The 16,391-nt window shown below is 41.1% G+C and overlaps 1 long non-coding RNA gene across 1 annotated transcript in view; it reads right to left on the minus strand.

Moving 5' to 3' along the window:
* Positions 1–817: 817 nt before the first annotated feature.
* LOC150088717 (uncharacterized) overlaps positions 818–16,391 on the minus strand; it is a 78,340-nt gene continuing 62,766 nt past the window's right edge. Inside the window, exon 3 of the long non-coding RNA XR_016546797.1 lies at positions 818–1,015. This is a non-coding gene — a long non-coding RNA (uncharacterized LOC150088717). The remainder of the gene's footprint in view (positions 1,016–16,391) is intronic.

A 16,391-nucleotide genomic window follows, 5' to 3' on the forward strand; every position in this document is an offset into this window, starting at 1 on the left:
ACAGATAATAATAATAATAATAATAATAATAATAATAATAATAATAATAATAATAATAATAATAAATCCTATGTCTTCTGGTAGGATTAGATCTATTTGTCGGGAAAACTGGGAGTTCCTCTTAGTGGAACATATTGCTACAGCGGATCAGAAGACTAGATTCTTGTGAACTGGAAGTCAGGGTCTTGGATAGACTTGAATCTCAGCTGCGAAAACAGGTATGGAGGGGATGTGCAATACTGATGCTCAGCTAGGTTACACAGCTCATATTCCTCACATGAAAGTATTGTGCTATGCTATAGAACAGAATTTCACTTTAGTGCAAGGATGTGGTATTCTGTTCCTGAATTTGGGTAGGTGTGTCTGCTTCAAATTCCAGTTTCATATCATAAATGTTTTCTATCTACAATGGACATTCTTTGGCAGTTCATGGTGCTGTCCAGACACAGTTCTTTATGGTGTTTGTCTATCCACTGGAACTCCAGCTCCTTGTCTGGCTTTCTTAAACATAATTCCTAGTACCGATAGGCTCTGAGCAGATGAGCTAAAACTGGAGTTTGGACTCTGTCTAATATTTATTTTCGTGTAATTTCATTATTCTCGGGTGTTTTTTTTTTTTTTCATTTGTATCTGTTTTGGCTATGTCAGCCCTTCCCTCCCTGTAGTTGGGCAAACAGGGGAGAGTGTATATTGGAGTACCGCTAAATTATCTGTAAATTTCAGCAGGGTTTCCATAGGTTAGCTGGGACAACCTTAAATTAATAAATAAATAAATATCTGCAAGACGAACTACATGCTAAATATCTACCTCATCAATGAGCAGACTGAAAATGCATCTCATAGCTATTGACTGGATGTCGATAGGATGAGCAATACAGGAACTGGCTTGAGTTTGATTGTGTACCATCAACAGTATTGTGGATCTCGAAATGGCTGCATATGCGAGCAGCAGATCTCCCCCTTGCCACTCTTCGATAAAAGCAGGATGTTGATGGTATCATGAGATCCCTTATGTCTGTAATAAAGTTATATAGAGTTCTGGAAATTACTTTGAGGGAATATAACTCTAAACCTTGTGAAAAAAAAATATTTTATTTTATTATTTTTAAGTGCAAAACCAAAAAAAAAAAAAAAAAAATCTCGTATTTATTAGCATCTGCAATTTACGTATTTTCCTTTAAAGAAGTTTAGCGTTATTTGAATTTTTTTTTCTTTAAACTTGAAAAGAAAAACCGTCATTGTTTCAATAAAAATAAAAATAAAATTTCTGTAAAAATAAAATGCTTGTTTTCTTTATTCACTTGGGCTACTACAGGTTCACCGTCCCCATCCGGAAAAGGCTTTGTTTCGATTGTCAGGTTGTCCATTGTTTGTCCTTCACAAGTCGCCATGAAGGGCACGCGCGGCATTTTGCGGCTTGATTAATGAACAGTAACACTACTAAATGGAGAGGAAGCGTTGTGACAACTTCTTCCTTTTGTAACTGGTAGTAAGCATAACCTGAGCCCCACGTCGTGTTGCTGTAAACACCAGTGAAAGGTATCCCAACCGTGTAGTGCGTTATAAGCTGGAGAATTTGCTATAGATTCAGGAAGCTGAATCTAAACACAATATGAATCGCCACATCCAGTTTTTGCAACTCATTAACATTATCAGTTGTCATCAATGTGTGGAAATGGAATTGCAAAGCTGGCGTGTTTTATCCATTTTACTATATACAGTATGATAATTTAAACCATAAATACAAGCGTAAGGAATGCGTGGAACCCACCTCTAAAGGTGAAGAAATGATCCATTCACTGAAACTAAGGTGGAATATAAGGGTATAATAAATAATGGCATTTATGCAGAATTTGTGCAACCATAAGGCTTGTGGAGCGGTCACTTTGAGTCCTGGGAACCTCAGAAATGTGCTCATAATCTATTTTCATATTTTAAAACTATTTTTAGTTTCTTTTTTATATTCCGGTACAGTTACTTAGTGTTAAGTGGAATTTACGTGTTTGTTGTTTAAGGCAACTGATATAGCATGGCTCAATTAACAAAAGGCAGTGCTTTGTGTGTGTTAAAATTGGTAAATCTATTTGGTTTGTCGTTTTATGGATGCACAAACTGTGTCCAACTGATTAAAGAGCAATTTTGTAGCGGTGTTATTTTTCAAAACCTTTGTTAAACAATCCAATGTCAAACGTGCTGCTAAGCAATGATTTATTTTTAAAAAGAGACAGAAAATACGTTCTAACTCAAAGAACTTTTGCATGCTGCAGCAATACTTGAAAATAGTAGTAGAAGAAATATATAGCTTCTATTGCTATAACTTTTCTCTTGCGGCTCGTATAGTGGTTATATTATGACTATCCTTCCACTGGATTTTTTTTTCAAGGAAGGTTAAGTATGAAGAAAGTTAATCTACGTGTTAGATAATCTTTTCCATTTTTTCCCCCTCTGGCTTTGGCCACCAGAGATGGGGGGGGGCAGGCTTTGGCCAGTATTTCTCCTAGCTTGATAGTACGAATCCCTCTTGCTGGTTCTGATCCACATACCGATGGTAGTGGACGGGCACCCCGAGGCAGCCATCCTGGAGATTGCTGATTGCTGATTCTGTTCACAACACAAATTTTGTGTTGTGAAGTTATGAACTCATTCACAATATGAGATATACTTAAATAATGCCAACTCTTAGCTACTTGAGTAGTTTGCTGCGTACTAAAATGATACATTTGCACTAACCTGTACGTCAGTTAACCTTTACACAACCTGAAGTTTTAGCCCTAAAATGCTTTTAATTAAGTTATTTGGTTTTTTTTTTTTAGGAGCATTAGCCACTAAGGCCATATTGCTCCGGAATATGCAGTGGTCATTCCCTGACCTTTCCGCATCCTCCGTATTTGGTGGTGACGGGCTCGAACCTCGGTCTAATCAAGAAGCGTGTGCTACGCACTGCTGCTCCTTCTCACCTGGCTACGGAGGCGCCTTTTAATTAAGTAGTATCGCACTTAAGGTAATGGTGAAAGAAAATGACGGGGAAGGTAATTGTACAGTCTGACTTGAAGTTTTCTCAACCGTATAGACAGGCTGCTACGACAGCTCATGAAATTCTATCAATGATACAGGAATTTTACCAGCAGGGAAAAGGAGGTGATTATCCCGTTGTATAAGGCAATGATTAGGCCATTTGAGTATTGCATACAGGTCTGGAAGCCTCATTTTAGGAAGGATGTGGATCTCTTCGAATGGGGTGCAGAGAAGAGCAACAAGAGTGGTCAGAGGCACAAAAGGGTACTCGTACAAAGAAAGACTTCAGTTCTGCAAACTACAGCATCGCGAAACTAGACACCTGCAAGGAGACCTGATTGAAGTGTAAGGCTTTAAATTGATTGAGTAAATTAAACACGGAGAGCATCCTAGTTCGTCATCATCATCAGCCATTTTCAATCCGCTGCAGGATGAAGGCCTCTCCAGAAACTTTCCAGTTCCTTCTGTTTTGTGCAATGGCCATCCATTTACTACCCACAAACTCATGGATTTTATCTGTCCATCTCCGTCGTTGTCTTCCAGGTTTCCTTCTAGCTCCTCTTGGGTACCATTTTGTTATTTTCTTAGTCCATCTGTCATCATGTCTTAAAGCTATGTGTCCTGCCCAAGACCATTTTAGTTCTTTAGTTTTGATAAGAATGTCCTTTACTTGAGTTTGCTGCCTAATCCATTTGTTTCTCTTCTTATCTAACAGTCTGATTCCTAATATAATTCGTTCCATTCTTCGCTGTGTAGTTCTCAGCTTCTCTTCCATTCTTTTGGTGAGTGCCCAAATTTCACTTCCATAAGTCATGGTGGGGAGTATACATTGGTTCATTACTTTACGTTTCAGACAAATTGAGATATTGCTCGTCAGTATGTGACTATACAGGGTGTCTCAAAAATACACGGCATAACTTCAGGAATGAGTTCCTCATATGTAGACAATAAAAATATTTTATATCAACATAGTTCGGGAAATGCTGGTTCCCCAGTTATTAACCGGAATGTCTTATCTCCCGCAAGCACACTTCATGCACGATGGCTCCCCGCACATTTCAGCCACCTAGCCCGCAATTACCTGAATAGAAAGTTTCCTGGTCGGTGGATAGGTAGAGGTGGACCAACTGCCTAGCCTCCACGCTCAACTGATTTAAAACCACTAGATTTCTTCTTGTGGGGCCATTTAAAGTCATTGGTGTATTCGACTCCGGTAGCTGATGTGGAAACTCTCCGCAATCGAATTGTGGCAGATTGTGAGACAATACGAAACATGCCAGGAATTTGGCATCGTCTTGGCGAGTCCATGAGGTGCCGATGTGAGGCCTGTATTCAGGCAGAAGGTGGATATTTTGAACAATTACTATAAGGTGATGTGAACAGTTAAGTGTCAAAGACAGACCTTCAAAACTCGGAAATAAGCATTTCCGGAACTATGTTGATATAAAATATTTTTATTGTCTACATATGAGGAACTCATTCCTGAAGTTAAGCCGTGTATTTTTGAGACACCCTGTACATCTTGAATGCTATCCATCCAAAATTTATTCTTCTCTTGACTTCCAGCCACTTATCATTATTACAGCTAATAACTTGTCCCAGATAAGTATATGACTCCACCTTTTCAATTACTGCTCCTTCAATCATTATTTCCCTTTCTGTGGCATACTTGTTCATCATTACTTTTGTTTTAGCCATATTCATCTTTAGTCCAAAATACTTACTAACTGTGCATAACTGATTAAGATTTTCCTCTAATTCTTTGGGATCGTGGCTTATGACCACAATGTCATCTGCAAATCGTAAATGGTTTAGGTACTCTCCGTTCACATTGACTCCTTTCTGCGACCAGTCTAATCTTCTGAAAGCTTCCTCAAGGGCAGCAGTAAACAACTTCGGAGATATTGTGTCTCCTTCTCGAACTCATTTCTCAATTTTAATTTTACTACTGTCGTTGTCTAGTCTAATAAAGGAGGTAGCATTCTCATATATTTTCTTCAAAATCATAATTGGGGTATCCATGCCTTGTCTTTCCAGTGCCCGAAACATTGCCTTATGCTGTATGGAGTCAAATGCCTTTTCATAATCCACAAATGCCAGGCATAATGGTGTTTTATATTCATTTGCTTTCTCCATTAGCTGTGATATTACGTGAAGGTGATCCATAGTTGAGAATCCTGTCCTAAAGCCAGCTTGCTCTTTCGGTTGATTCTCATCAAGTATTCTTTCTAATCTGTTAGTAATGACCCTTGTGAACAACTTGTAGATGTGGGATAACAAGCTAATTGGTCTATAATTTCCAATTTCTGATTTATCTCCTTTCTTATGCAACAAAACTTAAGGACCAACACTATTTCTAAAGGTTACAACCACAAAATCAAACGAAACAGCCTGTGGAAATTTGCATAACTGTGGCCGTTCAGTAGAAGCTGGTGCACATGCAAAAATTTGAATCGTGATGAGAAGGTTCACATAAACAGATAAAAGCAGCACTTCAGGAGTTAAGTGCAAATTACCGAATGGTGAGCACGACTGTTACAGACGTTCAATTGGTTTCATAGTGCTACAGAGAACGAAATGGCCAGTAGACACATCTGTATAACTTTACCCGGGGTCGAATAATTGGGAAGCTCGAGGAAGGTCGAACTGGGAGGAGTGTGGCTGTAGACTTAGGTATCGCCCATAGCATCGTCTCACGTGCGTGGTCGGCTTTCAGAACGACAGGTACAGCTGTTCGAAGGACCAGTGGTGGTCGTCCACGAAAAACAACGCCCAATGTTGACCGCTATATACTCCTATCGGACAAGAGGGAACGGACACCTTTGTGGCCAGGCGACTCCAAAAAGGTGGACTGTTTGCCCGACGCCTGTACGCTGTGTCCCTTTAACACCTGCCTATCGGAGACACCGTTTACAGTGGTACATCGAACAGAAGGAATGGACAGCAGCGCATTGGGATAAGGTACTCTTTACTGATGAGAGTAGATTCAGTCTAAGCAGCGATTCTGGACGTCAGCTAATCTGGTGAGAGGTTGGCACACCGTATCACCCCACAAACATCACTGAAAGGGATCGATGTGGCGGTCGAGGTGTTCTCATCTGGGGAGGCGTTATCTTGGATGGACGTACACAACTCCAGATACTGAAAGGCGATACTGTAACTGGTGCACGCTACTGTACTGAGGTAATCCTTCCTCATGTGCGTCTGTTCCGAGATACCATTGGCCCTTATTTCGTGTTTATGGATGATAACGCCACACTCCGTCGCACTGCAGCTGTTGATATGTTTTTGGAAAGTGAGGATTGTTCGTATGGATTGGCCTGCCGATTCCGTCGATCTAAATCCCATCGAACACATGTGGGACGCTCTGGAGAGACGCGTAGGGGCACGTACACACCCACCAGAAAATGTTCACCAGATGAAGATGGCACTGACAGAGGAATGGACGATGTTACCGCAAGAACTTATTAAAAACATTGTTCTAAGTATGGACAGGCAGTGCAAAGCCTGCATCGACATCAGGGGTGGCCATATCTCCTACTGTGGAGCCCCCCTCTTCCCTTTGTCCCATCTTTGGCAGTGATGCATCTGTATCATGGCAGTCAGTGCTATGTTGCCATTTTTGAATAAAGTCCCTCTGTAGCGTTTTGCTTCCGTTATTGTGTCGGTGTTGTTTCCTTCATCATTTGTACCTCTATATCAAGTGTGCATCTTGCTATTCGGTGGTGACTTCCACCATTTACCTTTTCAGGACAGTAACATCATTCACGATATATCTTCTGCTAGTGAAGATGAAGTCGATTTCATTAGTTGTTAATCCATTTGGACTCTTCCATGTCCACTTTCTGTTCACCCTTTTCTTGAAAAAAATGTTCATACTGACATTCCTCGAGATTCTGCAAATTCCAGAAGTCTTTCACCTGTTTCATATCTTTCACCAATTCCAAAATTTCCTATAGTTCCTCTTTTTGTGCTGTTTTTTCTCTTTCCGAGCTTAGCATTGAAGGCCCCCATAATGATTGTGTAGTGTTTTTCTGTTCATCCAGAAGACTCTCAATTTCGCTATACATTTCTTCAACCTCTTCATCATCATATGGCTCGATGTTGGTGCATAAATCATTATAACCTTTAGCTTGTACCTCTTAGAAATCCTAAGTATTAGTAGTCTTGACAACTTGGTGATGTACTTTTGAATTCAAAAATGTTGTTTTTTATATCTTTATGGACCAGAAACCCAACTCCACCTTCCCTCCTTTCACTGTTTCCATTGGTGTACAGCAGATTTCCACTTGATAAACTTATAAGTGATTCATTTCTTCCTGTTTCAGCCAAACCGATGATATTCCAATTCACATTTTCTAATTCCTTTTCCAGCTCTAATATCCTGTCTTCACCGATGAGCTATCTTACGTTGTAACAGGCCAAGTTCAGTTTCCGTACATGGCAGCATGGTCGCACCCAGAGATTCTTAGCACCCTCTGCTTCCACTCTGATCCTCTCGCTGCCATAAGAAGAATCGGAGTGAAAGCCGTTGGGGACTGACGGCCATTTGTTTCGTCCTGCTGTCATGTGCTGGAGAGTTTGGTCTTTTCCTATTCAAGCTGACCAGGCGTCTTGAAGAGAACAACTCTACATGTTCGTTACCATCTAAGTGACGTAACAGGGCGTAACATCGAGAAGGTGTGCATGAGTGGATTTTGGGGAGGGAGGCAGGCCAACCGGACTTCTCCTAAATCTTCTGAAATAAAAAGATAAGAGAACATGATCTAGCCAAGAAGGATGCCTTTGTGTGTACTAGGTGTCTAGAGTGTTAAGAAATTAGGCGCCAACTGAGCGTTCTGATGGGCATTTATGAGAGCTTGAGGTGTAGGGTAAATGCCCTCGAAGAAATTAATATCAGGGGCCCATCAAGCTCTCAGCTGCCCAGCCCAACGGCAGAGCTCATTCCTGGGCATCAGGCAACAAAAAGGCAATCTCCAATGCAGAATGCGCTGGTCCCAAAGGATCTAGTTATTGTCGGTGACTTTATTGTCAAGGAGACGGTATGTCTGCCATCGGTAGAGCAGATATCTTTTAAGAGCACAAAACGTGATATTGTTGTACACGTTGGAACTAATGACATTAAGAGTAAGAGATCTGCACATTTACTCAACAAGTACAGGTCAATGTTGAAAAAAAGTCGCGAGTTGGGGTTGAACGTGAAAGTGTCTGCAATTCTGCCCAGTCACGATAGGAGGGAGTATATGATGACAGCCTTGTCGATTAATTAGGCCCTGGAGATATTGTGCAAGGCTCAAGGGTAGAATTTTTTCAGCCTGGTCTTTGCTTGTTGACAGGAGAGACTGCTTCTTCAGGGATGGGGTACACTTAAATAGAAAGGGTGCAAGAATATTTGCTGATGCTATCGAGGCAGAGTTAGGTGGGTCGGAAAACTTCTAGCTTGGGGGGGGGATACACAGATTAAAAGGTTAACAGTGGCCACAGGCAGAGGCAAAAGTGATTCTTGCACAGCTTCTATTAGAATTAGCAGCAGCATGGAAAGCAAGGCAATGAAGATTTCCAGGACTGTTTGGAATCATGGTGGAACAAATAAATACATGGGCTGTATTAGGGAAACTAAGAGTAGAAACAAGTGCAGGTATATTTGCATGTACACCAATGATGGGAGTATAATTAATAAATTTGATGAGCTTGAAGTGCTAGTCAAGACATCAAAGGCAGATATTGTTCGGATATCAGAGACGTGGTGTCACACAGTAATAAGCAGTGCAGAATTGGAATTTGGTAAGTACACTGCGTACAGAAAGGAGAGGCAGGACAGGAAAGGATGAGGGAATATGCTGTTAGTTAAGAAACACATAAAATATAAGGAAATGCATCCAATTAAATTTGGTGGACAATACAATGTTGAGTCTGTTTGGTGTGAAATAAGCACTGGGAAAGGAAAAATGAGAGTAGGTGTGTGTTACAGGCCTAATGAATCTGATGAGTATAATGAGCAATTGTGCAGAGAAATAGGGAGGGCCAGTAAATCAGAATGTCTTATAATGGGGGATTTTAATTTTCCAGATATTGACTGGAACTTGTGGAATGGTCACTCGCACACTAGCAAGAATCTTTTGGATTAATTGGATGACTGTTTTGTACAGCAACATGTTCGAGGGACAAACAGAGGGAGTAATACTCTTGATCTGATTATCAGCAATGATTATTCATGCATTAAGAATTTGCAGACAAAGGAACCACTGGGTGACAGTGATCACAATGTACTGATGTGGGAATTATTTAAAGATATAACTACCGTCAAAGTTAAAGGGAAGGGCTTTTGCTTTCGTAAAGGTGACTACACGGGTCTCAGACAGTTTTTAAATTCTGTACAGTGGGATCAACTGATGATGTTACCAACGTTGAATTCTAAATGGAAAGACTTCAGGGACTTAATTTTGGAGGCTACTAGGCTTTTCATTCCAACTAAGAAATACTGTTCAAGGTTTAGGCCTAAATGGATGTCAGATGAACTAATGAGACTCGTGGCACAGAAGAAAAATGTATGGGATGCATATAAAGTATCTGGTGACACAGAAGCCTATGGTCGATTTAAACTAGTCTGTAATCAAGTCACAAAGGAGGTTAGGCAGGCGAAGGCAGATCAGGAGAAATCCTTGGCAAAGGATGCAAAGAAAAACAGCAAAGAGTTCTTTTCTTATGTAAACTATAAAAGGAAAGGGATGAATCAGATTGGAACAATTAACATAGATGGGTTTACTATTGATGATCATGCTAAGGTAACTGATAAACTGAGTGAGTATTTTTCATCTACATTCACACATGATTAGTTATTCAATGAGAGGAGTGTCAGAAGTTTATCAAACTCTAACAAGAAGCTAAGTGATTTTGTAATAACTGAGAGCAAAGTGGAAGAGAAATTGTTGAAGTTAAACATAAAAAAGGCACCTGGCGTGGATAGGATCTATCCAGTTATATTAAAGGAGGCAGCAAAAGGAAGTAAGCAAACCCTTAGCCATAATTATGAGAGCTTACTTGGACTCGGGGGAGGTCCCCATGGATTTCAGGTGTGCAAATGTATCACCAATTCACAAAGGGGGGTTCAAAACGTGACATAAGTAACTATAGACCTATTAATTTAACTTGTGTTCCGGGGAAAATAATTTAACCACTGATTAAAGAAGCATTGCTGGATCATCTAGACAAGATTGCAGTAATAATTAAGACACAGCATGGGTTTGTTAAAGGGAGGTCTTGTCTGACTAATTTGATTGGATACTATGATGTGGTCACAAAGGAACTGAATGCCAAAAATAATTTTGATATCATATACTTGGATTTCAGGAAAGCTTTTGATTCTATTCACATGGAAGACTGCTGTACAAATTGGAGAGGTATGGCATTACGGGTAAGTTGCTACAATGGATAAAACGATGGTTGATTGGGAACTGGCAGAGAGTGGTAATCAATGGACACTGCTCTATGATGTGGTCACTAAGGAACTGGACGCAAAAAATAATTTTGATATCATATTCTGACAGAATCTCAGTTATCGGTTGATTCAACAAATGCTCATCTCAGTTGCCTAAATTATTCGCTGTGTGATTCTTTTCGCCTCAAAGGTGGTACTTGTGCATATGTCCGTTCTGATATTCGCTGTCAGAGACTTGGCAATTTGGAATCTCCTCTCTTTGCTCTTCTCTGGCTTAAAATCTCTCTACCTCATTGTGTCAAATTCATCTGTTGTCTCTACCGTTCTCCCAACTCCACTGATCACTTGGAGCTCTTTGACTTCCTCTCTTTGCAACTTGACTTTCTCCCGTCCAACTTTCCTAACAGTGAGTTAATTTTCCTTGGTGATTTTAACGTTCACAACTCCAGCTGGCTTCCGTTTTCTAGTCACACCGACCCAGCAGGTCGAGATGCTGAGGCTTTTGCAATTACTAATGACCTAGCACAGATTGTTCATTTACCTACAAGAATACCGGACAATCCTAATCAACAGCCAATACGCTTGATCGTTTTCTCACAAACAACCCTTCTAAGTACAAGGTTGAAGTGAGAGGTCCTTTAGGCACTTCAGATCACAACTTGGTGATTGCCTCTTCTCCAATGGAACCTTTATCTCATGGTTATTCCCAACCTGGTATTGTTTGGCATTACAAGAATGCAAAATGGGATGACCTGCAAGCCTTCTTTTCTTCTTTTCCTTGGTCTGATTACTGTTTCAAAACTTCTGATGTCAACGTTTGCTCAGATCGTGTCAGTGAAATTATTCTTGCAGGAATGGAATCCTTTATCCCACACTCCACTTTAAAATCTCGTCCTTTATCTAAACCTTGGTTTTCCAATAAATGTGCTAAGACTGTTCAAGAGAAGAATGTTGCATATCGTAATTGGCTTGTTTCTAATTCTTCAGTTTCATTTTCTGCCTACACCAAAGTTCGCAACAATTGTAAAGCAGTTATTAATCAGTCCAAACTACAGTTTGAACAGGCTAAGAGTAGAAAACTTGCTTCTTGCCCTAATGGTAGCCGAGCATTCTGGTGTCTTGCCAAAGCTATTGGCCGCAACTTTTGCCCATCTCTGCTCCCACCTCTGTCCAAACCAAATGGTTCTGTTGTCACTTCAGCCAAGGATAAAGCTGACCTGCTAGCATCCCATTTTTCTTCGAGCTCATGTATTAATGATCTTGGTAAAACACCCTCCACCATTCCCAACATGCTCCATTCAATGCCTCCTGTGGTCTTCCATCAAAAGGATATCAGAAGGATTTTGACGAATCTTGATGATAAGAAAGCTCCAGGTCCTTATGGTATTTCTCCACTTGTTCTCAAAACCTGTGCTCCTGAACTTACTCCTATTCTTTGCCGCCTTTTTTCACTTTCTTATTCCAAAGGTGTTTTTCCTTCTGCTTGGAAATTTGCTGATATCGAGCCAGTTCCTGAAAAGGATGACAAATCCCTCCCATCCAATTATCGTCCCATTGCAATTATTTCTACTCTTTCTAAAGTAATGGAGAAATCAATTAACCGCCAACTCTTAAACTACCTAGAAACCTTCCGTCTGATCAACGATCGCCAGTATGGATTCCGTCAGTATCGATCCACTGGTGATATTCTGGCTTATGTTACCCATTTATGGACTAATTCAATGGAAAGGTTCGGTGAAACACAAGTAGTTGCTCTTGACATCTCAAAGGCTTTTGGTCGTGTTTGGCATAGAGGTCTTCTAAACAAGCTTCCATCTTATGGTTTGCCAACTGTTTTTAGTAATTGGTTATCCAGTTTTCTCTCTGATCGCTCACTGAGGGTGATGGTAGATGGCTCTCTGTCTTCTAACTTCTCCACTAATGCCGTTGTCCCCCAAGGTTCAGTTCTTTCCCCCACTCTTTTTCTCTTGAATATCAATGACCTTCTTCCATTGACTGGAAATCCTATCCATAGTTTTGCCGATGATAGCACATTGCATTCAACTTTCCATTTTGAGAAACCTTGTCCAGCTCAATCAGCTTCAAGTTCTTGAAAATCTGCTGCCAATTCCTTAAATGCCGATATTCAGGTAATTCTCCAGTGGGGCAAAGACAACTTAGTTGATTTCAACCCTTCTAAAACTCAGTCTTGTCTTATATCTCGCAAAAAGGATTCTTCTGCTCCTATGATTATCTTTAGTGACACTCCGATTTCTAGGCAAAATGATATATCTCTTTTGGGGATTACCCTGACTTCTAATCTCTCTTGGCACAAGCACATTACAAATATTGCTTCCTCTGCATCTAAAAAACTTGGTTTTCTCTTTCGCTCTAGGCGTTACTTTTCTTCCAAACAGCTGCTCACTCTGTATAAATCGCAAATCCGCCCTGCCATGGAATATTGTTCCCACATCTGGGGTGGTGCCCCCAAAACCTCTCTCAGGCTTCTTGATTCCATTCAGAAGAGGGCAGTTAGGTTAATTAATGATTCATCTCTAACAGAGTCTCTCCACTCGCTTTCTCATAGACGCACTGTTTCTGCTGCATGCCTATTCTACAGATACTTCATTGGGCACTGTTCTTCTGAATTGGCTTCTGTAATTCCCGCTCTCTCTTTCAAAACAGTCCGAACACGTGCCGCCACCAGCCAACATTCATTTACTGTTTAACTTCAAACCCACAGAACCAACTTTTCATCTTCCTCATTTATTCATTCAACTGCGGTTTTCTGGAACAACCTTCCTTCATACGTATTTCCCGAAAATTACAATCTTCAGAAGTTTTCAAGTCCAATATCAACAAATATCTTCTTTCGGCTTCTCAACGTCCAACCCAAGCACGGTACTAAGTACTATAGGTTCTAATACCTCTCGTGTTTGGGGTTCTCATAAAAAAAAAAAAAAAAAAAAACTTGTACCCCGATAATTTCCAGCAGTCTCTGAAATATCCTGCATCTTATTTTCCAGGCTGCTGCTCATTCCAATAGAAGCAGTGCAAAAATCACTTTCACCTCTGCCAGTGGCTACTGTTAATCTATTAGTCCTTGTATCCCCCCAGTCTAGCAGTTTTCCGACCCACCTAACACTGCCTCGATAGCATCAGCAAACATTCTTGCACCCTTTCTATTTAAGTGTATCCCATCGCTGTAGAAGCAGTCTCTCCTGTTAACAAGTACAGACCAGGCTGAAAAAAATTCTATCCCGTGAGCCCTGCACAATCTTTCCAGGGCCGAATTGATCGACAGGGCTCTCATCATATACTCCTTCCTATCGTATCTGGGCAGAACTGCAGACACTTTCAAATTCAACCATAATTCACGGCTTTTTTTGAACAGTGACCTGTACTTGTTAAGTAATTCTGCCGATCTCCTATTCTTAATATCATTAGTGCCAACGTGTACAACTATATCACCTTTTGTGCCCTTAAAAGATGATATCCGCTCTACAACGTCATCAACCTTTGCCCCTGGTAGACATACCCTGGTCCTGTTCCACCTATCCTTTTTTTACTTACCATGTTCCCCGTTTCTCTGACAATAGAGTCACCAACAACTACTAGTTTCTTTGGGACCAGCGCATTCTGCCTTGGGGGCTGCCGCTGTGTTGTGCAGCGACCAAGTGCAAGCTCTGGCATTGGTGTGGGCAGCTGAGAGCTTGATGGGCCCTCACTTTTAATTCCTCGAGGACATCCACCCTGTAATTCAAGCTCTCATATAATCCCGTAACAACGCTGAGTTTTCGCCTGATTTCCTTACACTCCTTGCATCGCGCACAAACAAAGACATCCCCCCATGGCAGTATCATGTCCCGTACCCGACTGTCCACAAACATCAAGCAAGTAGTGCATTTTAAAAATCTGTGATTTAGAGGGAAACTGCCCCCCCTCAGTTCTCCTCTGAGCCACAGCACTCCCATTAGCTTGAACCTTTTGCTTTGCTGCTCTGGTTTGAGCCATGATTTCGATTTAATTTCAATAAAATTTCAATTTCAGTACAAAATTAAAACCCTAAACTTGTATCCCAACACAGTTATAACGCTATACAGGGTGTTTCAGTTAAAGGTTTCAGAACTTCTAAGAGGGGTAGGGTACATCCTGACAACTCGAAATCATATAGCAATGTGGGGTCGGAAATGCTTTCCTGAAGCGGTGTTGTACACAGAAGCACCATAAAGAAAAGAGACCGTAAGTGAGAAATCGTTTTAATAATACATGAAAAGAAGCAAAAGGTACATGGATTAAAGTAAGTGTTCGAAGTTTCTTCCACGGGCTACAATGCACGCCTCACATCTCCGACGCATGGACATCCGAACATTCTGGAATACTCCAGGCGAATTTCGAATTTCTTCGGCAGCTACTGCGATTCTTGCAACCAGCTCCTCAGCATTGTCAACAGGGGTGTCATAAACTAGCGATTTCATATGACCCCAGAAATAAAAATCAAGACATGATAGGTCGGGTGACCGAGCAGGCCAACGCACGGGACCACCACGTCCGATCCACTGTTGACCAAATGTGACATCCAGGTAGTTACGAACATCTCCGCTATAATGGGCAGGGGCTCCATCGTGTTGGAACCACATTGTCTGTTGCGTCGATGCAGAAATCTGTTCATCTCTCAAAAGTTGTGGCAATACTTGCTGCAGAAAGATCAAGTAGATAGGTCCGGTTAGACGACACGGTAACAGGTAAGGTCCGATGAGGTGATCTCCCATAATACCGGCCCATACATTGACCGAAAATCGAATCTGTGCTGCACGACGTCGTATTGCATGCGGGTTCTCGACCGCCCAGATATGGTCGTTATGCGTGTTGAAAATTCCTTCCCTTGTGAAGGATGCCTCATCGGAAAACAACACTTCAGCAGGAAAAAGGGGATTTGTAGCACATTTTCCAAGGTACCACTGTGCGAAAGCAATACGAGGTGCATAATCCTCCGGTTGCTGTGTCTGGACACGCTGCACGTGAAACGGATGCACGTCTTGTTCTCGGAGAATCCTCCAGACGCTGCAATGGGAAACCCCGACTGCGTTTGCTAGACCTCGTGTATTCGTTCTTGGATTCCCCTGTACATGCTGCAGCACATTCTGTTCGACGGCTGGAGTCCGTGCTGTTCTTACCCTGTCCCTGTCAGCTCTTTCAAATGAACCTCTCTCAGCTAACCTCTGGTGCAGTCTTGCAAAGAAATTATGACTGGGAATACGCCTCGTCGGATATCGTTCCGCGTACAAACGCTGTGCGGCTGGCCCACTACAATTTGCAGCCCCGTACGCCAAATGCATATCGGCTAACTCTGCGTTCGTGTAATCATCCATCCTACTAACTTGGCGTTCTTGTTCAAGAAATTCGAAATTCGCCTGGAGTATTCCAGAATGTTCGGATGTCCATGCGTCGGAGATGTGAGGCGTGCATTGTAGCCCGTGGAAGAAACTTCGAACACTTACTTTAATCCATGTACCTTTTGCTTCTTTTCATGTATTATTAAAACGATTTCTCACTTACGGTCTCTTTTCTTTTTATGGTGCTTCTGTGTACAACACCGCTTCAGGAAAGCATTTCCGACCCCACATTGCTATATGATTTCGAGTTGTCAGGATGTACCCTACCCCTCTTAGAAGTTCTGAAACGTTTAACTGAAACACCCTGTATTTATGTTTCAGTATCGAGTGTTATCTACGAAATCCCTTTATATAACTTCCGTATCAAGTTAAGTATTAATTATTTATTTTTCTAATTATTTATGTTACGTAGCCTAAGTCGTTATATGTATAGTTAAAAGTACAATTTAATTGACAATGAAGTTCAACAAGATTAATTATCTGATTAATTGACAATATTATATACTATACTATACTATATTAAGCTTATGCTATATAGTTCGAGATATTTTGTATCGCGTTAC

The sequence above is a fragment of the Mastigoproctus giganteus genome, chromosome 3, assembly GCF_048544385.1.
Source record: "Mastigoproctus giganteus isolate SK-2022 chromosome 3, ASM4854438v1, whole genome shotgun sequence".
NCBI lineage: Eukaryota > Metazoa > Arthropoda > Arachnida > Uropygi > Thelyphonidae > Mastigoproctus > Mastigoproctus giganteus.